Source organism: Homarus americanus, unplaced genomic scaffold, assembly GCF_018991925.1.
Source record: "Homarus americanus isolate GMGI-L3 unplaced genomic scaffold, GMGI_Hamer_2.0 scaffold24922, whole genome shotgun sequence".
Classification (NCBI taxonomy): domain Eukaryota; kingdom Metazoa; phylum Arthropoda; class Malacostraca; order Decapoda; family Nephropidae; genus Homarus; species Homarus americanus.
This window is the reverse complement of record NW_024722610.1, coordinates 4,453,064-4,464,969: the sequence shown is the minus strand read 5'-3', so window position 1 is coordinate 4,464,969 and position 11,906 is coordinate 4,453,064.

The following is an 11,906-nucleotide window of genomic DNA, read 5'->3' as shown; positions in this document are numbered from 1 at the left end:
TGAAAGAGCTCACACTCGGTGCCGTCACAACATTTTCTGGTAGATTGTTCCAAGAATTCACAACTCTCACTCCGAAAAAGTTTGCCCTCACAGTTTTCAGGACTTGAGGCTTCTTCGACCTTGAGCTGTGACTCCTTGTGGGGCGAGCGTCCGCCAGCTCCAAGTAAGGACACTCGACCGAGTTCGGGCGCTCCAATCTCTCGGGGTAGCCGAAGTGCAGGCACCAATGTGGTGGCCCTGCTTTGACCATTTTCAACCAACTGACAGTCCCTAGCATATCACCACACGGGGTGACAGATGGGGTGTTACGGACAGCAACAGCTCATTTTCTCCACCACATTCAAAACAAATTATGAAGCTCCCTCAGCTGATGAGTGGTCCCTTAAACCCCGTTGATCGCACCTATAATTCTTTCATTTCAGTGTGGGAGACTTAACTAGTACTGTTATCATAGACACTTCACAAGACAAAGTCATCTTCATCACATACAAACATATTAGATATCACAAAGCTGATTTTCCTTAAAATTCATTAGATTTTACAAATTCCTGAGAACATTCCTTATCATGCTTTACACGACTGCCGGAAGTAAGCTTTACATGCGAGGGCTTGTCACTTTGTCCTTTGACTTTTATCCTCTTCGCCACTGATCGGCTTGTTAGCCGCTTGGGCGATCGGTCACGTCTCTTTTCATTTATATTCTTCACCAAAAGATCGGCTCGCTAGCCGCCCGGGCGATCGGTCACGTCTCTGTCACGCACTGTTGGCAAATACTGGGCATGCACCGGCTCCTGAATGTACCTGAACCCGCTCCAGTGTTGGTCAAGTCTTCTCTTGAAAGAGCTCACACTCGGTGCCGTCACAACACTCTGGTAGATTGTTCCAAGAGTTTACAACCCTCACTCCGAAAAAGTTTGCCCTCACGGTTTTCTGGACTTGCGGCTTCTTCAATCTTGAGCTGTGACCCCTTGTGGGGCGAGCGTCCGCCAGCTCCAAGTAAGGACACTCAACTGAGTAGTGCCCCCTGAGATGCTTATAAACCTCAACTAGGTCCCCCCTTGCCCGTCTGTAGTATAAGCTAGGCAAGTTCAGGCGCTCCAATCTCTCAGGGTAGCTGAGGTGCCGAAGTGCAGGCACCAGTTTGGTGGCCCTCCTTTGAACATTTTCAACCAACTGACAGTCCCTAGCATATCTCGGGGACCAGATGGGGTGACAGTACTCCAGATGGGGAAGCACTTCACTCCTGAAGATCGTCACGAGGGACGGACCGTCTAGATATCTGAACGACCTTCTTATAAGACCCAATAATTTATTTGCCTGATTTACCTTCTTCTCACAATGGCCCGAGAACTTCAGCTCATTGTCAACATACACACCTAGGTCCTTCTCACACACAGTCTCAACTAGTACATTTTCTTCATCCTGTTGGGACATATGATACGCCTCCTTACCGTTGGTACGCCCCAGGTGCATCCTCTTACACTTCGTGACATTGAATCTCAGCAGCCATTCCTTCGACCATTCCTGGAGCCCACAGAGGTCCTTCTGCGGAACAAATAACTTGCCATCATCGGCAAACATTTGTATGGAGGAGTGTACAACGTCAGGCATATCATTTATGAAACAAACAAACAACAGCGGGCCCAATACACTACCCTGCGGTACCCCACTTGTTACAGGTACAGATGACGATTTCGTGCCATTAATCACCACACATTGCTTGCGGTCATGTAGAAAGTCTTCTATCCACGCTAGGACATTTCCCCGAATTCCGTACCCTTCCAGTTTGATTTTCAGCCTTTCGTGGGGTACACTGTCGAAAGCCTTGGCAAAATCTAGGTAAATATTGTCGATATTACCACCCCGTTCTAGAATATGGGTCCAAATATCCAATACCTTGAGCAATTGTGTCAAGCAAGAGCGCCCCGGCATAAAACCGTGTTGGCAATCTTTTACAAGGTTGTTTCGTAGTAGATGTTCCATCGCTGCATCTCTGATAATACTCTCAAGTACTTTACATATTATGCTGGTCAGGCTCACCGGTCTATAGTTGTTCGTGGAGTGACTATCGCCCTTCTTGAAGATAGGACTCACATAAGCCACTTTCCATTCACTGGGGACCATTTGTTCATCCAGGCATTTACAAAACAGAATCTTCAGGGGCTCTGCAAGCTCGTTGCACAGCTCCCTTAGCACTCTAGGATGCACCATGTCAGGTCCAGGACTCTTATGGACCTTTAGCCTGGACAGTTTATTTCTAATACCCTCTTCTGTGAACACAATGTGGGTCAGTGCTGTGTCGAACCGTCTGTCCTCAAACGCAGGAAGGTTAGTTGCATCCTCTCTTGTGAACACTGAGGAAAAGAAGCTGTTCAATGCCTCAGCTTTATCCTGGTCAGAATCTGCGTAACTACCATCTTCAAGCCTCAGGTCTGATACTCCTACTCGCGTTTTCAATTTCGACTTTGCATAGCGGTAAAACGCCTTTGGGTTTGACTTGACCTCGCGTGCAACCAGCCTTTGGAACTCCTTTTCAGCCCTCCTACACTCTATCTTTGCTTGGTTTCTGGCTCTTGCATACATCCTCCTGTCTTGCTCATCGTTTGACCCAACCCACGTCTTGAATTTCTGGGTTTTCTTCTTAATTTTGTCGACCGCCGCATGGTTCATGTGTAGGGATCCCCTCGTATTCCTAGAAGCACTGGGTTTGGTCTTGGGTATATATTTATCGATCAAATGGGTCATTTTACTAGTTATGATATTCAGCGTAGTGTCTGCGTTCTTGTACCTTAATAAGTCAGGCCAGTTGATACCCCTCATCTCTTCCCTCATCCCATTGTAATTTCCCTTGTAATATTTGCACCTTGGCCTGGCCTTATCTTGAACTAGGTAACAGTTAAATCTGAATGACAACACTGTATGGTGACTGGTGCCAACTGGGGCAAGGTGTTCCAGTTTGGCTACCATACCCTCCTTGTTTGTTATGATGAGGTCAAGTGGCTTGGGTGTTTGCTCCCCTCTGTAATGATTTAGGGTTAAAAAGGTGTAGTTTTACTGTAGTTACTACCTTCAGTATGGATAACTGCCATTAGGTTACTGTAGCTAACTTATGCAAGAGTGGAAAATGGCTGTAAAATGATGGTGATAATGACTTGTCACAATTATTCTTGGAATAATATCAATACTTTTGAAAACCTAATTACTTGACCCTTGTAACTTTTAAATAACTGAAGGATAATCCCTCTACTGTACTGTACTACTCATAGTAAATAACCACAACCGTAATTTTCTCAATCCTTTACATGTTCTATAAAAAAAAAATTTTTTCCTTTGTTTTTTTTTTGCTATGGGGAGCTGTACCACCTAATTTCCTGGTTTGGGCTGCAACACGTGTTAAATATTTGAATTGTTCATGTTTCCTTTTAAAACTGTAAATCAAAACTTATACATTATCACCACTTAATCTTTTATCCCCCCTGCCCTCCAAGCTGTATTGATCCACAAAGGTAAAAGCTACATGAGTAAATGGGTACAGGTTAGGGTACATAATCACCGAAATAAAACTCCAGTTGAGGTGCAGGTCTGCATATGAGTAATGAACTATATGTTATCAGTTCAGTAATTGCTGCTTTTCATCTTATGATTTTTTGGCTGGAATAGTAAGATGTTTCAACTTCCTGAAATTTCCCACACCGCATACTACTGGTTAAAAAACTATGATAAATACTTAGGACACTGCTGTAGTTTAATCCCAGTGGCACTGAAACAAACATATCACTTACCCACACTGCAACTTTTATTCTCACTGTCAGGTGGAAATATGCTTGGCCTGTAAAGTTGAATGTGGCACACAGTATCTGTACTCCTATAGTGTATTAGCTGCCGAGGAGCATTTATACTGGGCGGTTCCAGGTCAGATGGATCCCAACTTAAACTAACCATTAGAACTAGATCCCTTTAGGACTGGCATCTAGTTCTGACAGTTATATTAAGTTGGGGCTCTGTTAGGATTGTGGTTCACCATACTTGACCTCATGTGTTCATATAATTAAGGTATGGATTGTCTTTTAACTAAAAATGCAGTGTATAGTTGAAAGTGTTAATAGATATGATGATATTTTTTTATAACTTTCATAAAAACATGTCGGGCAACCCCAAGAACTTCCTTTGTAGGGGAGAAGTATAACTGTTATAGTCGAGGTGAGTGTGAGAATACACTACACCCACCTTCAGTTTCCCACCGAGTTAGATGAAATTTGGAATATTATTACAGTTCTGTACTATAAATGACATGAGTGAATTTAAGACAGGAATTTGTAAATACTGTACAGTATAGTTGAGTAATACATCACTTTACCAGACTCTATAGGGCCAGCATTTGATCCACATTGAATGATCCCTTTGTTGTCCGGACAGGCTCTACAGCCTTTGAATTAACACTTGTATGAAGTCTCCCCATCGCTGTGGTGACTTCTCTTCACAGAAAAAAAATATGATGTTTGCTGAATTTCTGTTGACTCTTAAGGATAGCCCATTAGTTCACGCACCAATAGCGTACTAAACATAAGCTTATAGCCTTCAAACTTAAACTTCATCTTAAAAAACCTCAAACACTATCTGGTAATATTCAAAACCCTTGGACAATTTGAGTATAACTTTAGCACTACAGAATAAAGCTTGGTAATGTGACTACCTTCAATGACCACACCTTAAACGCACAAAAGTATTACCAGTATACGTACTGTATATTCTGTGAATTAAGATAATTATTTATACAGTATTATATATTAATGTCTTTGTTTTTCCAAAGTTAACACAGCAGAAAACACATGAAGATGTAATTGTTGATATCTCCGTTCAGTACAAACGTATGAGAATAGATATTAAGAGATTTAAATGTTAGTCTATAAGTACAGTACTGTACTTGGTAACTTGACCATTCTGGTTGTCTTGGACACAAAGTGTTCACTGTCATCATTGACATTATGTTTCCTCCATTGATACTGTACTGTATTAGGTATGCAGTGTTAATATTAGGGGAATATAATTACTGGAGAACCTCCGGTACAGACTTCTGGCGGTCCAGCTGTCCGGTAATTTGACGTATTACTGCACAGTGTACTATCAACTGTGTACAATTTGGGATTCATGATCTCAATTAAGAAAAAGAAAGTGATAATTGCTTCACTTATGTGGTACTGTGCTGTATCCAGACAAGGAGGCAGAGACCAGGTCAGGATGTTTGACACAACGTCTTGTACAGTATAACATTTGTGGTTGGGTATCGTGTCTCTTGCACCGTTACAGATGGAGGTGTAGTTAAAAATATGGTGCAGTATTTCTTAAACATGTGAACACTTGGGTTTTAACTCTGACAATCCCACTTAATGTATAACTACCCAGCCTTCCTCTATGTCATAAAACACAATATGCCCACTGAACATTAGTGCCAACCATCCTGGCCTACTGCAGGAGTATTATCATATCATGTATCAAGAGGAACTTTCAGAGTTTTAGTTAATAACAGGTGTAGAGATGGTCAGTGTCTGCAATAACTGGTAAAGCCCCTGTATCCCTCGAGTCTTAGGAGTGAGAATGGCATCACATCGAGTATAATATAGATAATAATCTTATAAGATCCAGCTAATACAATGATATACACCAGCTGACTCATAATGTATGGTACAAATAAGAGCCACTGTATACACTATAAGTAGGAGAAACTATCCCTAGGAAGTTACTAAACTTAATAATAAAACAAAAATTATATAGGAGAATCAACCTGAAATGTAGATCAATTTGAAAAATAAAAATTAAGGCTATACTGTACTGTACTCTGTTGGGAGTAGATACAGAAAGCACGTACACAAATTAACAAACCTAATTTGGGTTCACAAAATTTGCTTTTGCACTCCTTATGTCCAGTAACACCTGTTATAGAATACAGTTTTGGAAAAAAAAAAATTGAGTGTTTGTTGTGTACAGTAGTTGCCACATATTATAGATTATCACCATCGTTCCAAACCTGTGTTATAAATTTTAAGGATGGTGCTCATTAGAAACTGTAATGGCTCTTAATTTATTATGGAAATAAAATAAAAATATTTTTAAGAAATTATTGGCATTTTATTTCTTATATGTCAAGAAAATGAGAGCATTGTACATAGGAGGTGCAGGTATATAAAGATTGTACATAGTGCAGGTATACAAACAATGTATATGACAGTGCTGGTATGTAAACAATGTACTTTACTGTACAGTCAAAATCAAAAGTTTACCAAAAATCCCCAACCAGCATTATGTAACTGCTCTTAACACACATGATGCTGTGACTGGACTGTTGGTCAACCATTGGTGGACATTTATATATAAATAAGAATTTAATGCTGGCTGGGGATTTTTGGTAAACTTTTGATCTTGAATGTACATAGGCAGTGCAGGTATAAAAACAGTATAGTGCATGGACAGTGAAGATACTGGGACCATTACTGTCTTATTCGTGGTAACACTGAAAGGTAATATTGCACATTTTGCCAGAAACCTGAGGAAATTTTTCCTTTGAAGATAAAATCTTAAATGTTATTTTTTCATCCTCAATACTAAAGTTTCTGCCATAATTGTGGTGAATCTTTCAGTTTCTCGTGTTTACCTTTCAGACATAATACATACAGTAGGTTGATGTCTGTGGATCTTTCTCCCCGAAGGCTGAGTACTGCTCCCTATTCTTATTCAGTTACTGCTTGTTCTAATGAAAAAAAGTTATCAAGCATATTTAGGGCAATAGGCTCGTTGTTTAGTATTTCGATATTGTAATAATTGAATTCCTTGACCTAAAGCGCCTAATGGAACCCCCAGAGAAATTGTTCCAGCCAGGCTACACACTTTTTTTTTTTTTTTTTTTTATTGGGAACCCCCCTACACCCTTGTGTAAGGTGAAGCGCAGAAGTGTTTACAGTGCCCAACAGGGAAGCATGCTAAGTTCATGCTTGCCTTTATGTTCTGAGGGGTTTAATGCGTTGCATTAGTTTGGCACGAAGGTTGCTGACAAATTTTGCATCATTCACACAAATTCCAAGATATTTATAGGAGCTACATAGTTCCAAGGGCATGCTGTTAATGTTAAAGTCAAGAGGCAGAGGGTGAGCAGGACGAGGATTGAGGATCCTCATTTTGTCAACAGATATTATGAGACCACATTCAACAGTTCTCCGAGCAAATACATCCAGCAAGGCTTGGAGCCTGAGTTTGGTTTGTGTCATAATGCAGATATCATCAGCATAGCATATTACAGCTTCATTTGGCTGAACTGGAATGTCAGCAATAAGCTTGTGCATCAGTATATTAAAGAGCATAGGACTTAACACTCCTCCCTGAGGCGTGCCAAGCTCAAATGATCTCATTCTGGTACTGTACTTTTAACTCCCCCCTAAACAGAACACTGGCATACCTGTTGGACAGATAACCCTCTATCCATGTCAGGAGGTTACCTTGGATGCCAAAATTAGCTAGTTACTCAAGTATAATGTCTCTATTAGCTACAACAAAGGCTGCTTTAAGGTCTATGAAGGCTGTTTGTGTCTTATCTTTTGAGTGAACAAGATATTCTGCAAAGCATGTCTGCGTGCTACGCCCGGGCATGAACCCGTACAGATTAGGGGCGAGTTTGTCTTTGACTTGAAACATGAGACGGTTTAGAACAACTCTTTCAAGGACTTTACACATACAGGATGTGAGTGAAATTGGCCTGAAGTTTGGAGAATTAGCTTTAGGGATTGGTACTATGTTTCCATGAGTCCATGTCTTAGGCAGAATACCCTGTGTGAGGCTCATTTGATACAAGTCAAGCAGTGGATGGTTAGGGATCTCATTCAACAATCTCAGGGCGTTATAGGTTATGCCATCCTCACCAGGGGAGGATGACTCACCTTTCATTAGTGCTGTTGTTAGTTCGTGGTGCGTTATAGGAAACTGGTTGGTAAGGTCTGGTGAGGAACAGGCTGTTTCAATATTGAAACCCCTATTAATGTGTGTGTTGTTAAGATATTGCTGTATGTCAGGAGACAGGGAAGTGATTCGTGACACACTAGACCATTGATCTAATAGCATGTCAGCATATTCTGCAGGGCTGTGATGAAGCTTGACTGGGATGGGTGACTTGATAATGGCTCTAATTTTGTTCCACTTCTGCTAGAGTGGTTGTTCTATTAATCCCCTGTAAGAATTGTTTCCAATAGGTGTTTCTCACTTGACCTTTGAGTTCACGAAATTCTCTGTTAGCTTTGAGGAATGCCAAGAGGTTATCACTAGTTTTATTTTGCTTATAAGTGTTGGCAAGTTGTTCTACATTCTCTCCTCCTTTGGTGAGGATGGGGTCATGTGTCCACAGAGGTGGCTTAGTGCTGCCCCCCTTCCTCCTTGACTTAACCCAGGTGGTATAATATGTGGTAATGACATTTGCAAGATCACAGCAAAATTCATCCACTGACCCAGGTGTATAAACAGCATACCATCTGTGGATGTAGGCCTTGAAGTGCAGTTTAAGATTATCTGGGATGTTAATTCTGAGCTTAGGATGGGGTTCACACTTGACATCAGCGACAGTGTATTCAGTAAGTATTGCATAATGATCACTGACTAGGTGGTCTGAGATGACCTTAGCCTTGAGATTACTGTCTACTAGGTTATACCCAATCACATAATCAAGTCTGCCCCCATCAGATGTGTCACTTTGTCTGTGTCGTATACAGTGATATTATGATTATTGATGTAATTCACGCAAACCCTCCCATTAGAGTTACACTGGAAATCACCGAGGACAGTGTGACGAGAGTTAAAGTCACCCATACACAGCATAGCATTGTTACCTGATGGCTTTGGTAACACGTCCGCTCGCAGCTCATTACACCAAACATAGATGTTATACAGCGAAAATTTACTGTTTGCTGTCTTTACTGTAAATTGTTGATAGTGAATACTTTCATCATTGTGAGTTTTAATCCATTTACAGACCAGATCATTCTTTTCATAAGTGAGCAGGCCACTTCCTGCTCCACTATTATATGCTGTAAACCCAGCCATCCTGGGTGCAACATTCTTCTGGGTGCTGGACGTGTTAGGTTCTTGTAAACCAATTACATCAATGTTAAAAACTTTAACAAACCATTGTAGGTCATTAATTCTGCGGTTAACACTCCGGATGTTCCATGAAATGAACCTAAGCGTTCGTGTTATCTTTTCCACCTTGAATTTAGCATAGAGAGTTGCGCGCTGGCTTCATAGATCAACCTGACCAATAAGTTGACCATTTCAAATTCTGCATCTCTGGATTTCTTGATAATGTTCTTCACAGCCCTTATTCCAGTAGGATTTCTATACACAGTTACCTGTACTGTACTGCACTGTATACCTAGACCTGCACCTGTGGCGGGATACTTGTAACGGGCCGAGTTTTCTCTTTTTGTAATTTACCATCCAGATATTCTTTTCTGTTAGTATTCTTATTTATTCATATACTTATATGTTCTTTGTAGCATTCTTTCCAATGAGTATCCTGTTTTATATAGTTATCCTTCTTCAATTCTTTACATATATACTAATTCTTATATATTCTTGCTTATATTCTTATAATCTAATCAGAGGTTGAGCATGCCAGGAAAAGGTGGAATTTACACGTTGATAACATTAATTCTGCAAGCTCAGGCCTGAGGCGAACAAGGAGCTATTCACGGGGAGACGCTAGATCTTGGAGATTATACCAGTTGACAGAATAGTTCAGGAGATTAATGACTTTCTTAAATAGACAACTGACACTAACTAAACTATAAGCATCAGATTCTCTGATGTCGGGGCGACAAAATGATATAACTTCAGGCGCGATCAGAAACTCATGGATACCCCCACGGACGACATAAAATACGCCACTCTAGCTGGCAAACTCGACACTCACTTACTTGACACGTTTTACTAACAATAAGGACAGTTGAAGCATTCTACCCCACTCACAATGGATCTTGAATTTTCCAATTGTAAACAGACCTATCTAAGTTGACTCAAAACAAGGGTGTTCTCTCTCACAGTCAAATTTATTTTATAGCGAGGTTGGTTTCAGTAAGTCAGAGAAAATGGGATAACGGAGGACTGAGGTGTCTTGAAGTGATGAGAAAACAGACTCCTCAGATGGAGGACTCAACGAAAGCAGAGTTACATGTTTTGTGGGCTATTGAGCGTAATATGAATCATTTGATTTTGGCGCTAACTGACGTGTAAGACCGTGGTCGTTACATACTCAACAATATTTAAGACCCCCCATCCCCCAGAGTTGGTCATAATTGAGTTACAACATTTTTTCGCCGTAGCTTAATACTCCAAACAAAATTGGCCCATAGCCAGGGCCATGTTTTATGACGTATGGTAGTGTGGGGGTATGAGATGTTTGGTTCACACTCAGGATGGGTTGGAGAAAGGAAACTCACAATGTGCTCTCTATATACATGTTGTATTGGATGTACAATGCAGCTTGGTGCTGGGAAGGCAGCATGGTTACAAGCGTGATGTAGAGAGAGCTGGTTGGTGAGGACGCTCAGAGAAGGACAACTTGTGGGTCGCCATGCTCGCCGGCGGGAGAGAGGACTGCCAGGCAGGCGGAGGAGGAGCGAGGGCCGCCAGGCAGCGGCGGAGGAGGAGGAGGTGTTGCTGACTGGTTGGTGTAGGTAGAAAGAGGCAGGTCATCACGAGGTCAGGTCTTAAATAGCGGGGGTAGGCGTGGCTTAGTAGTTGACCCCCGCTCCATGATGTATGGCGGCGCTGGTTGACCTAGACCACGAGGCATACACTGGGGAATTGGTGGGGTCGGCTACACAGCGACAAACAGCGTTTGTAGGGGAGAAATCCACTACAGTAGCACAAAGTTATGATTGCTCAGCTATTTAAAATACATTGAAATATAAACCGAAATATAGACAGTTGCAAGTGAAAGTATATAGTGGTAAGAGCTATTATAACCCAAGAATATGGTGAAAGGGTGCCCAAATAACCACAAATCGCTGTACCCATAGGCGAGTGCAGACGACACCGAAGATAAATGAAAAGGAAAAGTAATCAGAGACGAGACCGATCGCCCAAGCGGCTAACAAGCCGATCAGTGGCGAAGAGGATAAAAGTAAAGTAAAAGACAGATTACATAGCATCTTATCGTGGCTTTGGTCTTGTAGTGGACGTCTCCCCTACAACTGCGTAGCTGCATGCCACCTGCTACGTCTTCCCTAGCAACCAAACTAGCGGCCCAAGGGAGGGGCGTCACCAGATGCCACAGTATCCTAGCAACGGAGCCAAAAGACCGGCTACTTCCCGGGGTTTCCCACCATGACTCACGGCTGACTCACGGCTACTGGGTATATAAGCTCTGTCTCCCCATTGAGATTCATTCTGGCCTCTCTTCTTGAACACGCAACACCTCCTCCAAGCAAGCTCCTCGCTGTCCCGTTCTCATTCAACCAGGAGGCCAGCAACAGGCAACATCTTCTCTAACGAAGCTCCTGCACATCTACCTCCTTCAACACGCTACTCACCGAACGTGCCTACTGAGCAGCTCCTCACCACACGGCACCTCCAGCAACAGACTGTCTATCATATAACTTATATTATACAAGAAAACCACCTTAGAGTTTCCATCCATCCTGAGTGCTAGACAACATTATATCACGAAACCCTACAGTCTTCCCCCTCTCGCATCAAAGAAAACGGAACCTCTCGGACTTTAGAGCTCAGTTTTTGGGGTTTGTTACAAAATAAAAACGGGGGTGGGTTAAACTGCAATTTCGGACACTACACCCTAGTAGTTGAGTAATGTGTTTTGCCGATGGTTTATACAACTTTAGGCATTTTACTTCCATAACGTTTCCGTCTAC